General features: G+C 48.9%; 1 protein-coding gene across 3 annotated transcripts in view; it reads right to left on the bottom strand.

Moving 5' to 3' along the window:
* MICAL2 (microtubule associated monooxygenase, calponin and LIM domain containing 2) overlaps positions 1-25876 on the bottom strand; it is a 124272-nt gene extending 98396 nt beyond the window's left edge. For all 3 annotated transcript variants that reach the window (XM_080911587.1, XM_080911586.1, XM_080911588.1), the window contains exons 1-2: positions 25743-25876; positions 16570-16648 (exon numbers count right to left, since the gene is read on the bottom strand). The gene's annotated coding sequence lies outside the window, so the exon portion shown is untranslated. The remainder of the gene's footprint in view (positions 1-16569; positions 16649-25742) is intronic.
* Between the last annotated feature and the right edge of the window lie 1151 nt (positions 25877-27027).

The raw sequence follows: 27027 nt of genomic DNA on the forward strand, positions 1-27027 counted from the left end.
ACAAGGTCTGGTCACTCAGAATGTACTTTTTTTTTTTTTCAGTGGTTGGTTATCATGGAGTTTGAATCTAGGACCCTTGCCCATGCTAGGAAAGTACCACAGAGCTATATCCCAGACCTCTTCTGACTTTTTATTGAGATATGTTCTCACTAAATTGCCCAGAGTAGCTTTGAATTTATTGTAGCCACATCAGGCCTCAGGCTCCTGGGCAGCTGAGATCACAGGCCTGAGCCACCAGGTCCAAGGAAGCCATATTTTAAAGAACATAATTGTTAATCTCTATTCAATAACAGCAGAGTCTGGGAACATGGGACATTGGAAACATCTCCTTCTAGTCCCATGCCTGTCTACTGACCAGTCTCCTTAGAACTCCAGCATCACCTCCAAGTTTCAGTCCCCCATGCAGCCTGGCAGGAGACCAGAGCAAGAGCAGGATGCTCTTATCTGAACTTGGACATAACTCTGGGTGGATCCAGGAGGCATGGTAGAGCTATGGAGGCCAGGAGGGAAGTGCTTACAAAAGTTAAGCAATCCTCATAGGAGGAGGAGGAAGAGGAGGAGAAAGAGAAGGAAGAAGAGGAGGTAGAGCAAGAAGACAGTATAAGAGTGGGCACTGAGATTCCACTGGAGCCTAGGAAGCTCTTTTAAGGTACCCCCAACACCCTATGTGTCTGTTATTTTCTGCTTAAGAAGTCAAGGCAGAAGAATCAGCCTGACTTACCCAAAGTCCTGTAACTAAGCTGGGACCAGTGGATCACAGGTGGATCTCTGGATCTCAGCCTACTGTTCTTTCCATTCAACTCTGTTGACCTCACAAGTCTAATGAAGTCAACAGATCTGCTGCAGATGCTGAGAGAGGCAACCCTAGTGCCGCCCAGGGAATAAGTGGCCCAGGAGATATTATAACTGCGTCCCCACCTCATGGATTCCTTCCTGACTCCCCATGGTTCTCTTTTCTCTTGGAAAATTACATGCCCAGCTTTTGATGCACACATTTAATTCCAGTACTTAGGAGGCAGATGCAGGTGGTTCTCTGTGAGTTTGATGCTAGCTGTACTATATAGCAAATTCTAGGCCAGCCAGGACTACATAGTGAGACCCTGTTGCCAAGAAGTGTGTGTATGTGTATGTGTGTGTGTGTGTGTGTGTGTGTGTGTGTGTGTGTGTTTGTGTATGTACATATATTTACTTAACCCTCTCTCTCTGTGTATGTTTGTATATATATATATATATATATATATATATATATATATATATATATATATAGTTTTTTTTTTACCTAACTCTGTCTGTATATGTTTGTGTTTATACATATATATTTACTTAACTCTGTGTGTGTGTGTGTGTGTGTGTGTGTGTGCAAATGTACATACACCATAGCATACTTGTGTAGGTCAAAGGGCAATTTGTGGGGATCTGTTCCCTCCCAGTACCCCGTGATCCCGGGGATAGAACACAAACATCAAGCTTAGTAGCAGCACCTTTGTCTAGTGAGTGATCTGGCCATGGTTTTCTTTGTTCATTTTCTGGCACTCTTCACAAAAACATGGGAAGATCATAAGTCAGTGAGAAAGAGCTGGGCCTCTTTGTCTCTCCACAGACCCAAATAGATAAGATACCCACACTATCTTTTCTCCCTGGTCTCAAGGTCTAGAAAAAAGAGTGGGGTGGGGTGGGAGGAGGAGAGAGCAAAGACAGCAAATAAACCTACTAGAGATCTGACCTGTTTAGATCAAGAACATCACAAGTGGGCAATTTGAGTTCAGCTGAGGGTTTAGGACAACAAACAAAAGGATATGTCTTTAAAGAGCTGTTCAGCAACAGGAGGAGGATGCTCCAGGGAAGAGGCAAGGTCAAGGAATCAATTATTCAGAAACATGACCCAGTTTCTGGGGGTGAGGCTGGGTGAGAAGGGAGCTCACTGGTCACTCCACTGTGGCAAGAAACCCAAACATTTCATGGGGAAACGACTTGTTGACTGTCCAAGAAAATTCATTTATAGCTAAATGTCCCTTCCAGACCCTCTATGCTTTAGATATGGCTAGAGTTGAACAGAGAAGAGAGATCATAGAGTTATGAGCAGTGCTCCAGCTCAGCTCTCAAATGGGCAAGTTGCTGCCGGCCTAAAACAAGTCTCTCATCTGGACAATGGGGGCAAATTCACCTGCCTGATGGGGAAGATGGCATGGTCTTTGTAAATGGTAAGGTGCAATGTGAACTGAGAATTTAACCCGTAATCATGTAACACCACACACTTTCCCTGCCCTGAAGAAATGTGTAGTCTGGGAATGTTTTGGAAAATGACTCAAGGTAACTATTTGGCCAACATCACATTCTCTGTAATTTGGGCAAATTGTATGTTTCAGCTTGGCATGGGAGACAGAGCTGACGGGTGGAGCTCACATTAGAGCTTGCCTGGCCGTGTGTCAAGCCAGGACTGAATGAATGAGCCAGGAGAGACCCACAGTGCAATGTGGGAGGAGAACACATGGCCACTCAGAAACAAAACAAGACAATTCATGGGCTCATGAGAGGAGTGAGCTGGCCGAGAAAGGCAAACATGCCTCACCCCACACTTGGCTTAGACAATGCTGGAATTCACTGCTTGCTGCCAACCCTCCTCCATGGACACAGTCTGAGTGCTATGTATCTTGAGAAAAAGCATTTGTGTGTAGCGGGAGGTATCTCAGGCTGGCACACATTGGTCAATCTGGATCTCTTTGCCTGGATCTGTGCCTGATACTAAGAGATCAGAACTCTAAAGTTTTCCTCTGAGTCCAATCCACCTCTCAAACTATCCCCTGTGTGTCCTCAGTGCCCACCAAGCCAGCCTCTGAATGCATCAGCATGTCACCAGTGGTCACCTTAGCCTGAACTGCATAGACCCTGATGTTCTTCCCTGACCTTTACCTCTTCCTCCTTCAACAAAATCCAGTTTTTGTAAGTCCTAGATGTTCCTGTGAGAGAGGCTAGATCACCCCCCCCCATGTCCCTCCAGCTCAGGGCCCTAGGTAAGTGCCAACAAAGGCAGACAGAGGTCTCATAGTGTTCTCAAAATAGAGTTCAAAGAAGAGAAGCAAAGGAGGAGAAAGCAGGAACAGAAAAAAGTTCTTAGTGCTTGTCCATAGCCTATGGTCCTATTCTCCACTCTCCACTGGTTAGTTTTACAAACTGCAGAAAGTCTTTTCAGGCTGGGCCTCAGTTTCCTCATTTGATAATGAGGGGTTTGTTCTAAATAACCTCTCTATGATAAAGGTTTATATTACAGAAGCCAGATGAGCCCAGGACACAGAAGATCAGAGGCTTGGTCTTTATGTGTGTATGACCTGGAGGAAGTGCTCTGAAAGCTTGAGATCTGTCACATCAGACATGGCCACAGATGAGGGAATATAATACCACCATCTTTCATGTGGAGTTCTGTGTGGCAGAACTTCAGTGTTCATAAGCCCTACATGAACTCAGGCCTCAGATCCTTGAGCCAACGAATATCTAGTACCCACCTTCCCTGTGCTGGAGCTTCGTTCAGCTCAGATAAGAAGGTTGGATGGTAGCTCCGCACAATAGTCTTCCTCAGCCAGGAGGTGAGAGCCAAGTACAGATACCATACAGGTATGACTAAGGTACCCACAAAGCACCATGGGATGACAGAGATTTTACCAGCCCCTCCTGGGGGGGGAGAGCAAAGAAAGCTTCTTAGGGGAACAACATGTCTTGGATACGATGAACTGCTTCAGAACCATGAGAATGGAAATCGGAATGGAGGAGGGGCAGAAAAACGAGGCAGGACAGTGAGAAGTGGTGTGGGTGGTGAGGGGGAAGGCTTACAAGATGGCCAGTCAGGTATGTCTCCAAGGAGGATCACTTTGGGACTTTACACTATCTTTATACTAAGTTTGCTTTAGTCCACTGAGAAAGTGCCAGAACTTCTAGGCTCAAGACAGTATGACAGCAAGTTCAACTGGTATAACACTTAACAAGTCGCCAGTGCATAATCTGTCCCATTGCCTAAGGGGAAAAGGTCCCCAGAGGATAAATCAACAGAAAGCCACAGAATCAAACCAGCTGAGCATAGCTGTTCCCTAACCAAATTATTATGCTGCCTTCCGGTGACCACCCACAAGATTTGGTTACATCCTAATTGTTGCTGTAGAAATGTTTCCACACCTGCTTGGAAGAAAGAGCTCAGAGCTATAAAGTACTTCTGGTGATTTATTTTCACATTCAAAGAAAATCCAAATGTCTCCGAGACTTTAAGAGGATGAAATAGACACAGATGTGAAATCCGAGATCTACCAGGGATCTGTTCATGATTTGGAGAAGCAAAGAACCTGCTATCCCTCCCTCATACATGGATGTTCTTTCTAGCACATAAAGGGCATGTTTATAATATTAGGAGGAAGGATCCCCTGTCTAATTGCTCACACCACTCATGAAAGGAAATTCACTATTTATTGAGTGCTGGCCACACACAGAGTCAGCACTGCCAGGACCAGACATGCTTTATCCTAGCAGCTCCACACAGACTAGAGTTCCGAGGCTTCAAAGTTTGGGTAGCACCTGCCTTGGCCATACAACATGGCAGGGCTTGAGCCCAGGCTGACGTGTTCAACATTAGGGTCCTTCCATTCAAGCTGAGGTACCCTGAACATGAAAGGCTGATGCAGCTGTGAGGTTGGCAAGTTCTGAGAATAATCACCTGATTAGGAGTTCTATATATCACACCCATCATCATCCCAATTACCATGCCCACAGCCCTCAGAGCCTGTGCCAATTGATGAACAGGCTAGCCTGCCTTGGCTACATTCTATTAGCCTGAGCTGTAGGCTTGGTGCTAATGCCTCATGGGAGAAGTTGGAGCAGCCAGGGGCCTCAACACACCCAGCATGCTTCTCAAGGGAAGCTTCTAGGAACAGTAGGTAGGAGTGTTAGACATCCTGAATTTGGGAGTCTATGATCAGCCTAACCAGAAGCCTGGTATTACATCCTGCTCCCTAGAGCTCATGGGACCTATGAAGAGCAGCAGGGATGTAAGAGGCTCTTTGAGGGTCTGCTTGGGTTGCCTGCACAGTGGCAAGGAGGCAAATACGGCTGGGTCAGAGCAACCTGTCAGATTCCCAGAGGCCTCTGTATACTGTTATCTGACCACTCAAAAGACTAACCAGTCTACATTCTGACCAACAGTCAAACATGTTCTATATATCACACTGAAACAGAAGGTACTGGGCTTCATTGCTGTCAGGGGCCTAGGAGTCTCTATCTATACAATAAAGAGTTTAATATAACCAGTGATTCCCTTTCCAACTGTTTACGGACCCAGATGACTGTTAATAGAGTAGTCATGGAATTACCTGTGGAACAGGCTTTACTCTGGCTGGTTGCTATGTTCTGCATTGGCAAATCCTCCCACCTGCCCTGGAAAGAGCCAGGACTGTGTCATGTGTCATATGCTTGAACCAAAGTTCCAATTAACACTAACCACAGTAACCCTAGGATCCATGGTGGAGCAGCCTAAGTCCAGGCCCATACCTGTTCCTTGACACAAAGCCTCCTTTTGTGACCAGTCAGAATGAAGAAATGCTATCTCCCAGGAACCTGACATCATGCCAGGCAAAATCTAAGAAGCAGGAGGGCAGAAATTCAATGGTCTTCCTCTCTGATGTTCTCCACCTCTAGCTGCATAGTAGGGTCTTCCCTAAGGACTCTATGAACTTAGACTAGGCCTGGAATGTTCCTGGCACTCAGGAAATACTTGTTAAATAAAGGCGGGGGTGTGGCTCAGGAGGAGAGTTGTTTGCTTGGCATGAGCAAGGTTCGGGTTCAGTTTTCAACACCATTGGGAAAAGGGGGTGGGGACTGTGTGAATCCAGGACCTGGATATACCAGAGCATGGGCTGGCTCAGGAGCCACTTGGTATGACTTTAGTTGGAGACACCAAGGCAGGTTCAAACCAGGCATACAAATAATGACATTTCTACACCCCAGCCTTCCGGACAGAGGACAAAGGCTCAGATTTTGAACCAACTCTGGGATTTACTCCGGGTAGCCAGGACCTTCCGATTGAGCAAGAGAAATGCCTTCACTTAAACTTTTCCCAGTCAACCCCTGTGGGTCTACAATCTGGTTCCTTCACTTGAACATAGTGGTCTTTGGAAAACCAGTCTGAGCTTCAGTTTCTGATCTAAACTAATGCTAGGGGCTGTGACTGCATCTCAGTCGGTAGTGTGCTTCCCTGGTACCACCCGCACCACATAAAACTAGACATAGTGAGGTATACCCGTAATCCCAGCACTTGGGAACTAGAGGAAGGAGCTTCAGAAGTTCAAGGTCATCCTCAGCTACATAGTTTGAGGCCAGGCTAGTATCTATGAGTCTCTGTCTCAAAAAAAAAAATGTTTTTAGATGTATAATTAACTTGATTCTAGTACCCACTCCATCAGGACAGTTTGAAGGTTAAATGAGATAATGTGGTAAAGGACTTAGTCCAGCACTAGTCTTCAGCGTGTGCTTGGAGGTGGCATAGCTGTTACTGCCTCATTAGAGTGGGTGACAAGGGACACACCTGGAGCCTTTTGCCTGACATAATCCTTCCAGAAGACGAAGGAGGGGTCCTTGGGCAAACTACTTAACCTTTATGCTTCAGTCTCATGGTATATGGAAGATGGTTAACACTACAGAATAGAAGAGTTACCTTAGAATAGCAGCTGCCACTAAGCACGAGGTAAGACTGACTTGCCATTCTTCCTTATCTTCTCATTGCAGACTCCACCCCCATCTCCCATCCCTTAGCCCAAGATGCAGGGTGAGTATGTATGTAGTCTTCTCTGAAAAGCCCCAGGAAAGTCTGGTCTCCCTACATCAAGTCTTACCTTAGGCTGGGTGGGATAACCTGGGAGCTGCCTGCAGCTAGAGGGGACCACTAGAAAAGGGATTATGGTCCAGGAAGACTGTCTGTCAGTCAGCTGTTCTCCTCCTGGGGCTGGATTCTTCAGAGCCTCCTCTGGGCACCTTTGGACATACTCCCTTTTTACGTAAGCTCCTGTTCCTTAAACAGAGAATCTTGACAAACAATAGCCCCAAAACAGATGTTCGCTTTCTCACCACCGAATCTGCCCAGGAAGGAGAGCGAGCTGTCTGACCACAGCAAGACCCGGGCAGCAGAGGCAAAGCAAACAAAGGCAGCAGAGAGAGGTGGCCACTGAAAGCCCCTGGATTAGTACTCTCAGGATACAAGAAGCTGCTAGAACAAGACCGAGCAGCCCAGTCCTGCAGTCCCGGCTTCAGACTTCGCCGTAGTATTTGGAAAGTAGAAGAGAAAGATGGAAGGAAGCTAGAGTTGATTTTCATTGAATTCAGAGTGGCACCTCACCCTTCAAAATTAAAATAGCTATTTAATATAGCTCTTTGGAGGAGTAAGATAGAGGAGAAAAGGGGAGGAAGGGAAGAGAAACTGCATTGGAACACATGCCCTATTTACAGGACCTTGCCCAGCTGACACCTTTGTCTGGAGAGTGGGCTGATCATTTGGCCCCCTTTCCAGATGAGAGGACTGAGGCTTCCAGTGATCAATAGCCAAATTCGCCAGCCACATGGCTCCTGCCTCTGCCTCGCCAGGTCATGTTTTCATTCTAATTCCCCTGCCTGGAGTCTCCTCTCATGAATCATTTCTGCTGACACTAATCCTTGAGCTCAGAATGGCTGAAGGACATTGTTGTCCTGCTGTGCTCTCTCTTCCCTGACCAGGTGGCACAGGACGTGGCACCCCTCCAAAGGAAGGGACTGCCTGAAGGCAGACAGGAGAGGTGGCTTCAGCTCCTCCAGATGTGTTTCAGGGTAAGATGACTTCTCTCCACCTAAGAAGTTTTAATCCTGGGAGCTGATAAGTTCAGTGGTTTTGATGTTTGCCACCAAACCATGAGGACTTACAGGTTTGACCCCAGCACACACATGCAAATCAGACATAATGCCACAGACTTGTAATCCCAGTATTGTGGGAGCAGAGACAGGCAGATCCTGCGGTTCGCTGACCAATGAGCCTCACTTACTTGGCAAGCCCCAGGCCAGTTAGAGATCATATCTCAAAACACAAGAAGAATGACCCCAAGGCTTTTGCACAAGCACTCATCCATACATGCACACTCACACGCACATGCTCACTCGAGCTTGCACACACATACACACCGCCCCTGAACATTCACAGAAAGACGTTTAATCTCCTAGAGCTCTATGTGAGTCTCAGGGGACCACATGACCAAGCACACCTGCCAGAGTCCCATGGGGAGTTGGGAGTTTGTTTTTGTCCTTTGTTGTCTGTCTCAGGAGAGTCTGACTTACCAGGGAGAGACTGCAGCGCCTGGCGTGTGGCATTGAGCTCAACAAAGTTATCTTTGCTTGGTCTCACTGTCTCATTACCTTCCAGCCCAGCACCCAAAGATAATCTATTTTTCTATTTTTAGGTAGACTGACCGCAGCTTTCTAGTAGGCTCTTAACTCTCCCCAGGAACGGAAGTACTACCTTCAGGTGAGTTTTTAAAGGCTTTTTAAAGTTGTCAAAAAGATAAAATACCTAGCGTAACAGCAAAAACAAAGACTCAAAGCACACCAGCCCCCAACTCTTCTGCAGTATTAGCCAGCCTCATGAGCAAGCATGCTTAGCTGCCAGCCTCCCAGTTCTCATAAAGCCTAGCACCCTAGTGTACAGGGGTAACCCAGACAACCAGCTAGGGAAGGCCTGTCCAAACATAAACATTGCCTGACACAAAGGAATACATAGCCAAAGGCAGAGGTGGGAGCTTCCAACATTTGCTGGAGAAGGAAGTTGGAAACTATGGTCTGGAAAGATGTGAAAAGTCTCCTAGCATAGCAATTGGTAAGAGGCAAGCATTGGGGTAGGGTCTACACTGTAAGCTTTCAGGTCATCACTGGCCAACCCCCAGAGGATATGCACAGCTTAGAGCCTTCCTGACAGCCATGGGTGGTAGTAGCTACCCCCATTACAGGGACCCCTCAGGTAAGTATTCCATCCTTTTCCTTATTTCTCTCTGACACTCAAACAGTCAAAGAAACTGGCTTATCTTTCCCCATGGCCTGATTTGATTCACTCCTGCCGACTGGTGGGAACTGGTGATGGGGGTCATAGACTGGTGTTGGAGGAGGAAGCAGGGAAACCAAGCCGGGGCTGGGGCTCAGAAAGAAGAGGGAACAGGAGGAAAGGTGCTTCATGATGAGGCCCTAAGGGGCATCAGCTCTAAAACAAGTGGCGCCCTTCGCGGGGAGATGGTATCTACTGGAGGGAGAGCTAACTCTTGGCTGACCTTCTCCCTGCTGTGACCAGATTCCTGACAGAGGAAACAAGAAGAGGGAAGGATTTATTTTGGCTCGCAGTTTGAAGAAACCAGTCCGTCGTGGCGGAAACGCATGCCAGCTGAGAGTCCATTGGTGGTGGCAGGATATTTGTTGATATCTAGCTTATTACATCTTGGCAGATCAAAAAGCAGAAGGAGAAATCTCAGTCACAGGACCTACTGCCTACAGGGTCTGCCAGCCAGACCTCCAGTTCAAAAGGTTGTTCGGCCTCTCAGAACAGCACCACTACCTGGGTGCCAAGAGTTCAAACATACAGCCCTGTGGGAGGCATCTCACATGCAAACCATAACAAACTAACATGAGAAGATAAAGCTGCCATATGTCAGCCCTTTCTAGTGAGGCTGGAACTGGGCACAGAGCACTGTTCGCAGATCATTCCACCCAATGCTTCCAACATGTGAGCGGGCACCATATGCTCTCTTCACATGAGGACACAGAGACCAAGAAAGCTAAAGCATCTATACAAAGTCACATACCTTACAAGGAGGAGAATATGAGCCATGGTCAGGCACACTCCATTAGAGTCCCAGTCTCTGCGTGGCAGATGCTCAAAGCGTAAGCCTGGGAAAGAATGCTCCACTCTGGAAGCTCTGAACCAGGAACTGCTGGCTTCACCATGGAGGCAGAAGAAGAATGGATGGAAAAGAGTATAAAGAGCAGAAGTAGACAGGGCTGGAGCCAAGCCTGGAAGGAGGAGGATGGAAAAGGAAAGAGTTGCAGAGCCAAAGCAAAAAGCTGAAGTGGGCACTGCAGGTAGTGGGGCTGTAAATGCTAGTACAAGCAGGTCAGTATGGAAGCTGAAGCGTAGCGGTGTCCACCTGGGGCAGGAGGGATCTGAGCCTCTCCACTGAGAACAATTCTACTGGGACCTTTGTCACCTAGAGCCTGGAGGCCCTTCATCACCTGCTTTCTTTTGTAAACTATGGAGTGCGTTCAGAGGCGAGTACACTTCAAAACCCAGCAGCTTCTCTCGCCATGGCAAGATGAAAACTCAACTCCACAGCGGGTGTGTTTGAGCTTCCAGTCTGTGCTGCTCCACAGACCTGCCAGGGGTGGATTCAGGCCCAAGCTGAGAATCTAAAAGGTTGCTGCATGCATGCAAGGAGCCTCTATGCCCCAGTATACAAGGCTGCCGGGGAGAAGAAAGGGGTGCAGGCTCACAAAGCTGGAGGCTTGGAGTCCTCCCAGTAAGGGGTGGAGGGGTTCTTCTTACAGCAAACACTTCTTCGGGACCCTTCCATTGAGCTAAACTTTCCTACTGAGGGTCGCGGAACCATGGCACCCATTTCAAGGGCGGATTCAGCCACATTTTAGCTAACAACATAATTACCCGTTTTTTCCCCCAAGAAGGAAACATCCCCATTGTCTCTGCTTCAGTCCCCAGCATCCTCTGAGCCTCACACTCATGAAGTCTCTCCTCCTCTGTGAAGTCTGGGCCCCTTCCTGCCCCCTCCTTCTCCAACTGCAAAGTTCCCCAAAACTATCTCTAGGCCCCACTGTTTCTACTCCTTACTGGACCCTAAAAGGTAAATAGGGGTGGTCAATGATCAGTGTAGGCCAAGATTTTGGTGTATACTTGGTCTGAGAAAGACAGGTTCAGAGGGCAAAGGGCAGGAAGCAAAAGGTAAGAAGACATTAAGGTGTGCAGGTAGTCTACCCTCCTCCCCACCTTTTCTAGGAAAGGTTATGATATCATTCATTGTGGGTGTGGCCAGTCTGAGATGATGTCCCAAAGCCTCCTAGGATGAGTAGGGGCATACTATTCACTTCTTTTCACCTCAAGTGTTTGGGCGAATTAAATTTAGATACAGCCCAAATCTAGATATATCCCAGACTGGTCTTTAAGTTGCTGTAATTCTTCTGCCTCGGCCTGTTAAGTTGAACACCCATGCATGCCTCATGTACTTTAATAACAGTTGTTATTAGTTTTTTGTCATTTGTTTGTTTGTTTGTTTGTTTTTGAGACAGTCTGTAACCCAGGCTGACATAGAATTCACTGTGTAGCCCATGGGACCTTTGAACACACAACGCTACCACCGCAGTCTCCCAGGTGCTGGTGTTACAGTTGTGCACACAACATCTAACTTCTTCTTGACACCCTTCTGCTCATGAACACTCATGGGTCCTTACTGCCTAGAGCCAGACCCCAAAATGTTAAGGGACGTCTGCTGGACTCCTCATCCTTCTGTTGCTTCTCTTTTCTTAGATAAGAGCTCCAGGAGTGGAGATATGGGGCACTGCTTCGTCCTGCTACTGTTTTCCCTTGTTGTAAACCCAGAGCTTAGAGCACTGGCCGGCTTGCTTTAGAAGAATAGAGCTGTCTTGTGAATACCTGTAGAATGACTGGACAGACTTTAGAATGTCCTGGGAGGGCTGGGCATATAGCTCAGGTGGTAGAAAAAAAAATGCTGTCCAGCTTGCATGAAGCCCCGGGTTTGATCCTGAACAAATGTATAAAGTCAGGTACAGTGGTTCGTGCCTGGAATCCTAGCACTGCATTCAGAAGGCACAGGCAGGAAGATTAAGAGCTCAAGGTTATCTGTGGCTACCATAGCAAAGTTCAAGGCCAGCTTAAACACATGCATCTTGTCTAAAACAAAACAAACTGAAAATGTCGGGCCTTGGAGGTTCGATGGTAAGTGTGACTAGAGAGCCCCCCACCCTCTTGCTCCCCAGCTCTGTGGAGTTGCCTCAGTTGGAATAGATGGAGACTAAACTGTGGCTTGTCTTACTGGGCCCTAGGGATCTCTGGGTATCCTGCCCTGTCTTAAACAGAAGACATATGTCCGAAGTCACTTACCCACTCAGTCTTTGCTTAGTCCCACCATCCTACCGGCTCTTCCCCCATCCTCCAGTATGCGCAGAGGGAGAGATGCTCTCTGCTTCCTCCCACTTGCCATCTGCACTCCGCCTACCCCTCAAGATCCACATCAAACACTGCTGCCGCCTTCTCCTCTTTTAGGAAAATTTCCAGGGCTTCCCGGCCCATAGAAAACATTCCTGACACAAAGGTCTTCCCCACTCCTCCACTCCACCCCAGTCACCTGGCCTAGTCATGAACTTCCTGGTGACTGGGCTGAGGTTTCCTAAATCCCTTGATGCAACACGCTTGTTTACACACATTTGTGTCTTGTTTTCCTGGCACTGTGGACCTTCTGGGAAGAGCTGCCAGGCCTGGTGGATCCCACTGTCCTCATAGCACAAGGAACAGGCACACAGTAGGTACTCCATAAATGTTTCTCAATTCACTTCCCAATGTAAATAAGCCACCTTCCCATCGGCCCCTCCCTGGCCTGGCCTTTCACACACCCTGCATCTCTCCTGCCAGTCTAGCTGCTGCTTGCTTATCTGCATAGGCAGCTGTAGACCTGCATCTTCAAAGGCTCCTGGATAGGGCCCACCAGATGGTTTGCAAAGTGAGTGCTGATTCCTTCAGACACGGGAGCCTAACAGAGGAACCACCAGGATGGAAGTGGAGGTGACACACGTCAGAAACCAAAACTGGGGCCTCAGCTTGCTGAGTACCAGCTCTCAGCCAACCCACATCACAAGGACTGGCAGAACCTCCAGTGACCTTTTTCTTTTTCAGACAGGATCTCAATCTTATAGCCCAGGCTAAGATGAAACTCACTCTGTAGCACAAGCTAGGCTTGAACTCCCAGGGATCCTCCCCTATCACAGCCTACCCCCCCACATACACACCGTGCTCCCCTGAGCGTTGGGTTTATAGATGTGAGCCCACAAAGCCTGTTTTCCAGTTACCTCCGCTCTTCAGGGGAGATGAGAGTCAGGTGGGATGGAGGAAGCCATGTCTGGAAGATGCTGTATAGGGCCTGAGCTGGACTCTGCAGGACAGAATGACCTTTCTGCCTGCCTCTGCAAGGTCAGAAGGCTGAAGCAACCGCTGTGCACCTAAGCAGCTGAGTCCCAGGTGAGCAGGAGTCAACAGAGACCTGACTCAGATTTATAGGCCACACTCTTTCCACATAGCCTCATAAACTCTAATTAGCCAATCATACTCCCAGATTGATTACCTGACACTTTGGGAGGGAGAGAAAATACACTCTCAAGTCCAAAACCCTGGAAGCCCTTCAAAGACATTTTGCTTTCTCTTGGTCCTTGGCTCTTGTGCCAATCAAAGTGGTAAACTGTTCTGAGCTGCCTCCTGACAATGCTCTCCATGCATTTGCAAGCTGAAATTGTCATTCTCTTGGGTAATTGACAGCTGACTCCACACATGGCTGGGGCCACTTTAGCCTTATACAAGATGGACTTGCATTAGGGTAGGAGAAGAACTTATCCTCATGTGGAAAGACTTCAAAATACAGAATTCACTTGTGACAGGACAGAGGCAAAAAGCTGCCTCAGGTAGAAGCCTCAAGCCAACGGCTGCCATGAAGGCAGCTGGCCAGAGAGAGCGGGCAGTCCTGAGAGGTGCATGGACCCCGGTGGCGACTGACCAGGACTACCTAGCCTCTCTGAGACTTCCATCTTCCAGAAAAAGGAGGCAGCTCCCATGGTAACAGGACTGGCCTAATTCCCTAGTTCCCACAGCAACGGCAGAGCCAGCTAATGACCAGGACACAGGATGTGTGGAGGAAAAACAACCATTTCCTGTGAAATTTGTGGAGCAGAGAAAGGGAAGTTGGTATATGTGATTGAGGAAAACAGACCTTCCTAACAGCTCGGGGGAGAAAAGGCTGCAGGACCTAGACTGAGGAAGCAAGTGACTCATAAGTCTCAGAGATGTGATTCGAGCCTCCAGACTGAAGTGGGAGAGAGGCAAAGAAGGCAGACACATGAACTACCCTAAGGTGACGTGGGGCACTTAGACCACATAGGACTTGGTTTAGTTTTATGTGTTTCTCTTATTGTTGATTACTGTTTTCAGTTTTTCAGTGTTGGGGCCGTGTGCATGCTAGGGAAACACTTTAACACTGATCTAGTTCTCCAGCCCCATTTTGTTTTCAAAGGATGTCTAAACTTTTTATTGAGTTCAAGTCCTCCAGGCCAGAAAACCTCTAGCCTAGAGTACTGCACGCACATCCTCAGAGGAGGTGCATAATGGCCTTTGTAGCTGAGAGGCAGCCCAGACCTAAAAGCTGTCCTGGAGCCCTGTGGGAATTGGGTGCATATGATGCCAAAGTACAGGGAGAGCTGCAAGGGTCAGATCTCACCTGGCTGCCAGTAGGCACCTGGTCATAGGTAGGCAAAGGTTGAGGCCGGTGGGGCATTTGGAATCCATGTTCTCAAAGCAAGCTGGCTAAAGTGTGAGGTCCCCTAAAAGATGCTCTCTAGTACTACACCAGAGGGCTCTCTGATAACCCCTCGTGGTGGTGACCTGGAAGATGCTGTGGCCATGGCGTGCAAACCTGAAATGATCCACAGAGTAAGGCTGCCAGCATTTAAGGTGGTAGCGCATGCCTGCATCCCAACACTCGGGACTGCTGGTTCAAAACATCCTGTGCTGCACATTGAGACCATGTTTCAAGAAAAAAAAAACAAGACCAAGTCCAAATTTAACCAGAATGGGTAACAGTGAAAGGGCTCATGGGCTAAAGGCATCCACTACCAAGCCCGACAACCTGAGTTCAATTCCTGGGACCTCCATGGTAGAGAGAGGACCAACTCTGACAGGTTGTCCTCTGACCTATACACGTGCTCTATGGTAGGTACACCTACCCCCATACTACGCACAGATAAATTTAAAAAAATTAATTAACCAACATGATTGTTCAATTCACAGTCAAGACAATCTTTTTTTCCAACATGCCTATGGACCAACCTGAGAAAGACCATGAATTACCCAACTGAGTGCCTTTTCCGGTGATTCTAGGCTGTATCAAGTTGACAGTTAATTCTGACTACAGCAGGGCCAAATGAGATTCTGAAGAGAGCAAGATCATGAGTGTGGAACAGGTTCAGAAATGCTTTAACCATTTTTATTCTCCTTTTGTGTGCGCGCAAGAAGAATCAGAAGTAAGTGAAGGTGGCACAGGCCTCAGCGTGCAGGAGGCTGGGGTGGTACACGCCTCAGCGTGCAGGAGGCTGGGGTGGGAGGATCGAGGCCAGCCTAGTGTGCAGACCGAGTCAGTCTGAGGCCGGCCTGGAACTCATTGAGATCTTTACCCTCAGAGAGTACAAAATGAGATCCTTACTCTCAAAACAAACAAACAAACAAACAAACAAATAAAACAAGCAAAATTCAGGAATACAATAATGTCCCCAGTGAAATTAGGATTTTTCTCACCCTATGGCTCTGAGTCCAGTGATGTGCTGATGTCACCAAGAAGGCAAGCTTCTCACAGCTCTTTATTGACTATGGTAGGGCCCCAACTGAAACGCTCTTTAAAGGACCACTGTTTAAGGGCAAAAGTCACTTGGGGAACAATATAAATGGAAGTTTTGAAGGCAAGAGGAACTCGAATCCCATCTGTGCTTCAAGATTTCTTGGACTAATTCAAGAGTGGGCAAAAGAATGACCCGCCTTGTATATCAGGTACTGCTGAGCCCATTGCCCTACTCAATCCTCACGTGCATCCTGTGAGGGTGATGGTGTCAATTTTACCTGTGACAGCCTGCCTCCGGTAGACAGTGCATCAGAGGTCTTGAATGATCAGATCAGAGTGATGGATGAGCCAACCTGAGCTCTCACTGGGACAACTGGTGCTAAGAAGAGGGGTTGGGGAGAAGATGAAAGAAGGTGGAGGAGGGGAGAGAAATGGAGAGGAAGGAGAGGGGGAGGCAGAGGAAGGAAGAAGAAAGAGGATATTCTGTACCATACCCCAACCCCCTCAAAACCTCCAATGAATACTCAATTCTTTCCACTTGCAACTTGCAGGCACAATGTATACCATGACATAAACCCAGGGTGTCCCCACGACATATATGAGAGACAGGTGCCAGCGACCCTGCTCAAATGTCCAAGCTGTAAACACAGCAGGTTACCACGCTACCCACCCACAAGTTAGCACCAGCAGCAAGCTCGGCCTTCATCTCCTTTCCAGGCCAAGGCCCGGCAGGAAAGGAGACTCTGGTACTGTGAAGTCACAAAAGCAGGAGAATGGGCAGCATTTCAGATGAGATGCTGGGCTCTGCAAGCTCCTGAGCCCTACAGAAATGTTTCCTTCTGTAAGGCAGGCTGCTCCTTTGGAAGAGGGTTACCCTCAGGCTCCAATCCACCCCAGCTTTGCCGCTTTGACTTACCACAGGCAAACAGGAACCTCCTGGACTGTTTCTTGGGGTCAGGACCCTCTATGTCTGCATTTCCTCTCCTAAAAATGACCTGGAAGAAGGGAAGGAGGGGTGTAAGGAAGCAGGCTTTTTGTTTGTTTGTTTGTTTCCCTACAGAATACAAGCTGCAGGAAAAGATAGATGGACCATATTCTACAACCCTAACCAGGGAGTTTCATAATGGTTCCCTCGCTGTACTTGGAAAGGTGGGATTGCATATACAGACAGTGTAACCATAAAGAATATTGAGAGACAAAAGCCAGGGCACAGAGGAAGCCTGCCTTGGGGGCCTTGCCTTAATTGTTCTGCTCCGTTTTTAGGACACCCCTCCATACAGACAAAGAGTAGCCATTTAGTCAGCATTGAGTCCTTGGTGGGAGACCCAAGCTTCCTAAATTCACCTGGCCCAAGGATTAGGTGTGCCAGTCCCCTCTGGTGGCTTCCTCCTGCCTGCTGGATTTGCTCACATCCTACACATGGCACCTGTCCACACGCCTGCTCTTGCCTCTGCTCATTTCTGTTGAGGACATCCTAGTCATCCTCTGAGGTGCTTTGTGATTAATAAGCTGGCCCTGCCCCTTCCTCCTCCGAGAAGCTTCCTGGTCGGCCCCCACCGCGTGCATTCCATATCCTGGTGTCCAGGCAGCACCGGGCAGAAGAACAGCAACCAGATCTGGGCCCCAGCACAACAGCTGCACGCTGTGCTGGGCACTGGCAAGCCTGAGCCTCCAGCTGTTGGTCGCCACCCCAGCACCTATTTACAGCTCTCCTCTGTGACTCCCAACGGGCTCATGCTGGCGTGTTCCCTCAAGGTTCAGCCAATAGCCAACTGGAGACAACCGAGTCTGTATGGACAGTTGCCCCTCTCAGTTCAAATCTGGGTTTGTGAGCTGGGTGTAGTGGCATACGCCTTTAATCCCAGCACTTGGGGTGCAGAGGCACATGGATCTCTGTGAGTCTGAGGCCATCCTGTCCTAGATAGTGACTCCCAGGACATCCAAGCCTGCATAGTGAGACCCTGTCTCAACCAAACCAAACCAAACCAAACCAAACAAAACACAAAATAAAATCTGGTTTTCTCTCACAGCAATAGAAAACAAAGGTAGAAATTCTGTCCCCAGGACTCTGGAGATGTGTTCTGGTGTGGAAAGATCTTGAGGCCAAGGCTAGCCCTACGACATACTGTCTTTCCTGAATGAAGGCTGGAGCTTGGTTGAATGCCTGAAATTTCATCAGTCAGAAGGCTGAGGCAGGATAATTGCAAGCCAAGGCCCACCTATGCTACATGATAAGGCCCTGCCTCAAAAATTTAAAAAAAAAATAACAGATTGTTTGAGCCTCTTACTCTAAACACATAAACTCAAGGCAGGGTGAGAACTTCATAACCGAGACACCATAGGGCCCTGCCAACGTGACGTCCCACGGTTTTGTGACTCACACTCTCTGTTCTTCCTCCAGCAGAGAGGTCAGAATCATCTAAAGCCACACCAGTTGCTTTTCCTTGAGCACCCCAAGCCTCACCGGGGTCCAAAGGGAAAGATAAAACTCCCAGCTAATCTCCAAACAGCCTAAGGCTGCCTGCTCCATCCTGCAGGTGGCAAGAGGGGGCGTGAGGGAGGATTGCTGTTGCTATGGATACAAAAAAAATGTTCCTCTCATTCATACCATCTGTCGGGAGTCAGGATAGAAGACAAACTGTTGGTTGCCCTCACTCCCCTGGCCTACCTTTCTAACCAATTACAACTGTATGCTAAATTTAAATGCCACTCTGAAATCGGGACATATAAGGTCTCCGCCTGCATCCGAAGAGTTTCATAATGGGTAGAGCTGTAGAGCAATGAGGAAGTAGACTTGGAGGCAATCTAAGCTGTATTGTACAGTCACCACAATTAGAGATCTAAAAAATAAAGAAAAAGAAAAAGCTGTTCCTCTCTCTGGCTGAAGCTGAAGTTCCAGCAATGAACAGACATCTGCCCGGAGCTCTTGAAGAGAGGCAGCATCAACACCCCAGGGAGCAGCCATAAACAGGGAGCCCTCTCCAGGAAGCTACTGCTCGCCAGGGAAGAAGGGTCGGAAGTGAGGAGGAGGCTGCGGGAGAGTGAAGGGCAAAGAAGGATGGGGTGCCGAGAGGCTGGGTGGGACGGAGGGGGAGCCACAGAGCAGGGCTGGAGGAGTAGGCATACAGACAGGGGAAGCTCAGCTTGGGGAAAAACCATGAAGAACTAGCTGACTTTTACAGGGACCGAAGCTTGAGACCCTGAGGGGGCTTCTGGAGGCGCCCATTTATGTTGTTCATTGTGGAAATTGACTATTGAAAAAAAGGGAAGTGTTGGGATGCAGGCCTGTGCAGGCACCTTGTACAGACTTAAATTTCATCTCTACATCAGTCTCAAGATCGAGTTCAAACCTCAAGACGACTCTAACTACCTTACCTCTTCTTTATAGGCTTACATGGTAGTGTTCACGAACTTTGCAAGGCCACATGGCTAGGATTCGAACCCATGTGTGTCTCAGCATGCTTTGTTTGCGTATTTGTTTTTCCCTCTATCATCTGCATGGAGAACTTGTTCCTGGTGTTTAATCCCCAGTGCCTAGATATTTCATATCCTCCAGATCTAAAGCAAGGGAATTCTGACAAGAAGAGGAGCTGAAATATCCGAAGGAGGCAATCATTGATCCTGTGGGCCATTCCGGTCACTTCCTCACAGACAGAAGGAAAAGCGGAGCGTGTGGCAGGCAGAGGAATATGCCTACAGTATGTCCACAGGAGGCTGGGAACAGCAACCACCATTGTGAGAAGCGAGCCTAGGGACAGGGGCTGAGGGGAGAAACACACTTTGGGTTTTCACCAGTTCCTCTTGTATGGAGTGAGTGTTTTACCATGCTTCACATCCATGTATGCATGTTGTATAGTTCTATGTATCTGGATGTTTGTGACGGTGAATGCCACACATCCTTTGTGTGTGGGGGTGAGAACCATGCATCTATACATGTGTATTGGGGCAAGTACTATACCCCATTCTCTATCTCTCAATGTGTGTGTGTGTGTGCAAATGTGTGTATAGGGAGAGTACAGTGCATCTATATGTATGTATTGGTGAGTACCATGCATCCAATGTGCATGTGTTAGAATGAATATGTGCAAGTGTGTCCCTCCATGCTGTTTACCCTCTCCCTTGGCTGTCAACCCTCCCCTCCCCCCTACTTCCTCCAGGAAGAAACTCTTGCCTGTTACCATCTTTGCATCCAAGTATGAAAGGTTCAGCTGTCCCACACATGGAACTATCAACTCCATAAACACTGCACATGGCACCTTAGGATGAGTAGGCACCCAACGTAGGGTCAGCAGTCATATCCCCACAGACCTGGGTCTACTCTGCCCCAGCAAGCAGCTCTCTTTAGTGACTGAAAGATCTGAGTAACTTCTCCAGGCATGTCCTCCTCTTCCTTCTCTTCCTCCTCCTCCTCCACCACCTCCTCCTCTTCCCCTGCTCCTCGAGTGCCTGGCTCCCAGCACCCTGAGACCTGGATCCAGTGCTCACATGAGAGGCCGAGGCCAGCATTTAGTCTGTGAGCAAAGCAGCGGTCTCCATGGCTCAGCACAGTGAAATGAAGGTGGCAAGTCCAGGACAGAGTGTTCTAGACACTCACTCCTGTTTCTGGCATGTGCTAAGCTTCCGGGCTGGGTGTGTCCGAAACTTGGGCTTGAGACTGTTCCATTAACCTGGGGCTCTAACAGTGCAGGGGCCAGCAGCAACTGACTAGCTCCTTGCTAGTAAGCTCCTGCAGCCAGCTGAAAGGACATGAGCTCTGGACATACTATGGTACTGCTGTAACATTTCTAGGCCCCAAAAGAAGTGTAGGCAAGCTACAAAAGGAATGCCAGAGCCACGAGGTATGCAGGCAGCCACAGGGAAGTGGAGCCCTGGGGGAGGAAGGAGTACAGTCCTGGGTAGAAGCATTAATCTGAGTAAAGAGCACACTAAGAGGCTGGGGTTGCAGCCCAGCTGGGAATGTGCTTGCCTCTACACAGCAAACCCTCCTGAATGGAAACTCCAGCACTGTTTAAAATGGCCATGGTGCACATCTATAATCCCAGTACTCGGGGATTACTTGAAGGCAGGGGAATCGCAAACTCAAGTTCATTCACCTGTACATAATAAGTTCGAGGCCAGCCTGGTCTACATAAGGCCTTATCCTTAAAATAAAACAAAGCCTGGAGTGGCTTTAATCTCAGCACCTGGAGGGCACAGGCAGGCAGATGTCTGTGACAGAGGCCATCCTTGTCTATGTAGTTTCCAATGAGACAGAGCTGCATAATGAGACCCTATAAAAACCAAAACCCCCGAAATCTCCAACATGACAAACACAGTATTATCCATGTGCACACAGTGGCCTGCACACTCACTCAAGCAGAGAACCTGTCCCATGATGCCTACAGCAATGCTCAGAACAAGAGAATGGGAGAAAACTGACCACACCTGGTACCACATAGGGCTGTGTACTTGGAAAGGACGATTCTTCAAGATCTGACAGAAAAGGGAGTGTCCCAAAGCAGACTGCAGTGGCAGTTTATGGCCGGAGGGGCCCTGTCATTGTCCCTCCAGACGGCTTTAAAATCAGCCACCGGCAAACAGAGGATCAATGTTTTAGAAGGCGTGCCTTGTCATCAAGGACCAGGCATGTGTTTTACGTCTGTGGCACGTGCTAGTGTGAGGCGGGCCAAGGTACCCTACAATGAGCTGCACAGGTGTTTGTCTTTAAGGATTTTCCCAAGAGGTAGCGCAGGCTACTCGAGCCTGGAGCTTGGGGGCTGCCTGCTCTTCGGTCATCTCTGGTGGCTCAGCCTCCAGACAAACAAAATGAACCTAATATACAAACAATATTACGATCTGAGCAAAGTTCAGAATCCCAGTAGCTCTAAGGTACTGTCAATATACTGTAGCCAATCCATGTGATAAGCTCATGTTTGACTACACCCACTTAAGCTTGCCCACAGGTGCCCAAGTTCTAAAGAGAATGTAATATGAATTTCCTATCATTTTTACCATAAACATTTGAGGGAGGAAAACAAAGTAAAGAGTAATATTGTGCCCGGAAGTATACACCTATAATCCCAGCTCTCTGGGCGGAACTTAAGTTCAAAGCCTTCTTAGGCTCCAAAGCCTGCCTGGGCAACTTAGTATGATCCTCTCTTAAGATTCAAAACATTAAAGAGGGCAGGGGGTGTGGCTCAGAGGTTGAATAATTGATTAACATGCCTGAGAGGGCTCAGGCTATGGTCTCCAGTATAAAACCATCCAACCAACAACCCTACAAAGTAATAAGAAAGGGAAAATATCAACTCAAGGACTCACACAACTGGAGCATTAAAATGTGGTTCTATTTGCTGAAATTTTTAAATAAAAGATTAGCTGTAAGTAGTGGTACACATTTGCAATCCCAGCACCTGGGAGGTAGAGGCAGGAATGTTAAAGAGTTCGAGGCCATTGTCAACTACATATTGAGTTCAAGTCCAGCCTGAGCTACATAAGACCCGTTCTCAGAAAAGCTAAAGAAAGGGAATTAAGATAACAAAAGGAAAATTCTAAGTCTTCACAGGGAGGTATTGCTCAAAGAAGGGACAGGAAGGCAGTAAGGGGTCGGGAATGAGCCCTGTTCTCTACCTAGCCCAGTGTCAGAGTTAAAACTTGGTCTTGATGGAACCAAACTCAAAGCTTGAACAGAATGAGCTCAGCAGCTGTCAGCCACGTGTGATATGCAAGGCCAGCTGCTGCTGAGGGCACACACGTGGCCATCTGGGCTGCACACCACAGACCAAAGTGGCGAGGGTGAGGGTTGTAAATAATTCTCCTATGATTTCAGGATGCTTATGGTCTGACGTTCACTGCTCTGACAACCGCACGTGCATGAGCAAGTCACCATTCCAAACACGCACTGGCCACACGAGCCCCTGACAGTCCCTTCATTCAGAACATGCCCTTTGAGTGGCAGCTGTACCACTGAGCAGATGCTCTCGCCAAGCCTCTGCTGTGTGTCCGCTGTGTGCAGGCTTTGTTCCTGAGAATCCAGAGAGGGACTGAACTGGACTCGTCTCCAGGGGCTCGATGTATGCCTGGGAGAGATAAGCTCTTGAAACAGAGGTTAGTTGCTCATGGAGAGGAGGGGACCTTCTCCAGTTCATAACAGGCAGCAAGGCACTGGTGACCAAATACAGACTGTGCATGGATCCTCACTCCAACAGACAGCTGGAGATGCCATTCCCAACAAGCAGGCCTGTGTGCTTCTCTCGACATGGACAGGTGACACTATATGAAACTGCCGTCTCTGTCCTATGCAGTAATGACCACAGTGTTACAAGGGAAGGCTCTTTTTAAGTGATGTCTCCTGGACTGTGTAGAGAAAAACATGACATAAACAATGGCATCAGAAATCAGCTTTAAATGCTTCAGAAGAAAAATCCAGGGGGCCAGCAAAATGGCTCAGCAGATAAAGGTGCTTGCAGACAAGTCCAGTGACCTGAGTTCAATCTCAGGGACCCAGATACTTGAAGGAGAGAACCGACTCCCCCAAATTGTCTCTGACCTCTGCATAGGAACTGTGTCACACATGCCCATAAATGTACACACACATAATAAACAAACAAAAATAAATGGAAGTTTAAAACAAAAAAGAATGGAGAGAAAAGTAAAAAAGAAAGTCATGGAGTCAGCATAATGAAGCATCATGGGAATAGCTGGAGAAGCAGGGGAAGGGCAGATATATATATGAAAAATTATATATATACATAAACATAATTATATGTATGTTTATAAATATAATCTATATTATATATTTATATTTATATATTTGGTTGGCTGGGTTTAGCTTGTTTGTCTTGCTTAAGAGGGGTAGTTGGAGACAGGGTTTCTCTGTATAGCCTTATCTGTCCTGGAACTTGCTCTGTAGACAGACTGGCCTCAAACTCACAGAGATCCTCCTGCCTCCGTCTCCCAAGCGCTGGGATTAAAAGCTTGCACCACCACTGTTTCATAGGTTTTGTTTTCTAAGACGGTTGTAGCTGACCTAGAGCTCTTTTTCTATATACCACTTCTGCCTCACACTTTCAGCAATCCTCCTGCTTCTGTCTCCTCGAGGCTGGCGTTACCACATACCTACTCATAGAAGCTGGGATCATCGTGAGACTCCAGCAGTCTCTCTGTGATTCAGTTCTCTCAGCCATAAAATGGGTGTGGCCCCAACTTCTACTAAAGTAGGGGTGCTCATGAGGTAAAGAAGGAGCAGTCTCAGGATGTTCTTTCAGGCTCTTTGAAGGACAGGGGCTGTTAGTGCTCCACAGACTTGGGTTAGCTATGTTCAACCCAGGCTGGGTTTGCCCAGCCAAGCCGTTGACTGGGAAGGCAGAACCTCTACCAGTCAGCAGAGGAGAATCAGACCCGAGCCTGAAAAGCAAACTCAGATAGAGACGTGGGCATGGTGGGGAGACACCCCCACCCATCACAGGATGGAAGGATTGGGGCTGTTCTCTGCAGTTCCTAGGGATGGGGCTGTTCAAACTGTGGGTTCCCATTACCCAGCAAACAAAAGAAGCATATACCAAAGCTGGCCCCACCCCTACTGCAGAAAGAACAAGCCTGGAGTTCCTAAGGATCAAAGTTACTTCAAGGAATTCAGTTCGAGATGACTGGAAAAGCCAGGCCCGCAGAGGTAAAGCCAACAGGAGGAGGCTTTCCTCTAAATCAGCACGCAGTCAGTCCCTCTCACAAAGAACACTGCCAGAGCCCTCTGCATGGGACTCCACAGGGAGGAACAGTTCGCTGTTCATCCCGCACTTCCTGCTGTCTGTTCAAAGCACCTTGCACCTTGCGCCTTGAGAGATTCTGGGGATCCTCCGATCCCCAGAATCTCTTAAAGGCCAGGGGCTCCAGACACATGCACAGAGCTCCGTCCCGCAGCCACAGGGCAACTGGTGACAAGCAGTCACAGAGCCAGGAATGCGTTCCTGGTCTCCAAAACAGACAGGACATAACTCAAGCTTTTTGAAGAGTAACCACTGGGACCCAACCTGTGTCCTCATCTCTGTACCTGAAGAAGGCAGTACTGATCGCCCTTGAAATCCCTGGGACACCAATAGGGGCTATTGTGGTGGCCCACTTGTTAGGCCCACTGCCCCCGCGGAAGTTGTTGGCACTAAGAGGACACAGGTGCCAGAGAACTCACAGAGGCAAATGCGGAAGGCCAATTAGCCTCCGGCTTTTTTTTCTCTCCGGGTCTGTTCCTAAGGGATACTGACTTTATCCTCCTACTAAACCACCTAAGACATAGTGGACAGCGAAAGACCTTGCAAACGAAAGCTCTTTCCGCTTTAGAAGCCCAGGCCCAGAATAAACAATGTGGAAGGAGACACGAGAGTACTCTGGTTTCAACACGCCTCTTCCCGGTCCCGTACAAGCCCTTCCCAGCTCTGCCGGTGAGGGTGAGGCTGAGACTGAGGCTGGCCTGGGATAAATTAACCCCGCCCTCTCCGGACAGCTGCAGCAGGCTGAGGCGGCAAGGCAGACCCCAGCCCAGGGCCAGCTAGCCAGTGGCAGGGCAGATCTCCAGGGTGGGGTGCTCCTGGGCGGGGACAAGCACAGGCAGCCAGGGGCCACAGGATATAGAAAGGACAGCAGCGCTGGCCCCTCGGAGCGTCCCCACCGGCCAAGCAACCAGCCCGTGTTCCCGCCCGCCACTGGCCAGGCCACTGACATTTGGCCCAACTTCCTGTTAACAAGGAGAGAGAAGAGAGGCAGAAAAAATATAATAATAAAATAAAAATAAGCAAAGAGCTCTGTCAGAGGATGAGATAGGGTCGGGAGCCCAGATCGCACAGAGCAAAGTTTGAGGACATTCCCCTGAACGATGACAGGAGACCCTGCTGCTGAAGGACGACTACTCTGCGCTTGTGTGTTAAGGTTTCTGGGGTTAGAATGTCCATTTTTATTGGTAGAGAGCCCACGGCGCGCCCCGCAGGTGGGTCTGAGATCCGGGAAGGAACAGCCGCACCTGACCCTCCAGGGCGTCCAGTAGGGCGCAGAGTCCAGACGACACTGGCACTGTCCCCACCCTCTCCCGCGCACCCGGAGCCCACTCCCACTCAGTCTTACCGAAGGTCTCGCGGGCCTCCGGGCCTCAGGTCAGGGCCTGCCTTGCTTGGCCTCTATCTGAGGGCGCAGAGATCCGGGACCCCGCGGGCCGCCTGCCGAGCCCGGAGCTAGCGAGGCGGCCCGCCGCAGGCTGAGCCGGCCGGGTGCCTGTGGTTCTGCGAGCTGCGGAGGACTCGGTTAGGACACGCCCCCATCTGAGGCTCAGCCAATGACAGGGCTATCAAAGGCGAGGCTCCGCCCCAGGCCTGAGACGCACGGCCAATGGTCGTGCAGCGCGGAGCTCACCCCAACACCCTCCTAGTTAGTACCGGTCTGGGGACCGCTGTCACTACTGCAGCCTCGGACACACGTGGGCTGAAACCCTGCCCTAGCCGCTCCCACCCTGGCCACAGGTCGAAGACCCAGCCCTGAGCCGCTGCGGGACAAATACCCGGCCTTGGTGTTCTGGTGTCAAGGGAGAGGGAAAGGCTGGGCCTCACCAAGCTTGGCCTGAGCAGCTGGAAAGCCAGACTCACTGTCCACTTTTAGACTGGAAGGAGCATCGAAAGACTTCTAGGACTGCTTGGTCTTCTTGGGCCCTCGTTTTTTGCTTTTCTGCGTGCAGTCTTCCTTGCTTGGGTCCTCCCTTGAACCGGCCTTGCTTGTGCTAAAGCAGTGGGAAATGGGGTGGTGACACGGACCGATCGCGTTATCTGGGTCCATCGCAGTTTCTCTTTCTTGGCTGTCAAATGGCTAACCTCTATTTCTGATCGCTTTCACGAGTGACCACGCCTCTCACAGTTTCAGAGAAAATTACGAACGAATGGTTTGGGCCTGGAAGTCCTGAGAATTCACACGGACCCTGCGACAACAGAGACTAGGCAAATAGGATTCAAGTGGACTGACTCACCCCTGGGGCTTAGAGCCCATCACCCAGCTTGGCCCATTGCAGAGTTCATAAATGTTCTTGGAACTGGGCTGACCCAGGGGGAGGAAAGCAGGCAGGCTTGGGCTGCGAAGGCAAACAGTACCATGACTCCAGGCTGCTGGAATTCCCCGGGTACCACCCTCTGGAGAGCATGCCACTTGGCCAGGCAAGTGTGGGCAGCAACTCCTCCATCTCCAAACCTAGGGTCCGTTTTATTTTTATTTTTTTCTATACTCTTTGCTGTTTCGTCTTAGCCCTTGGGGTTTCTCAAGTTTGTCTCTTAGCATCCTTAGAATTCCCTCCACTTCTGCAGATGAGTTTTATCCCCAACACTCGACCCCACTCAGTCTGCAAAACTCATCACTGACTCTAAGAGGG

The sequence above is a fragment of the Micromys minutus genome (genome assembly GCF_963924665.1).
Source record: "Micromys minutus genome assembly, chromosome: 2".
Classification (NCBI taxonomy): Eukaryota; Metazoa; Chordata; class Mammalia; order Rodentia; family Muridae; genus Micromys; species Micromys minutus.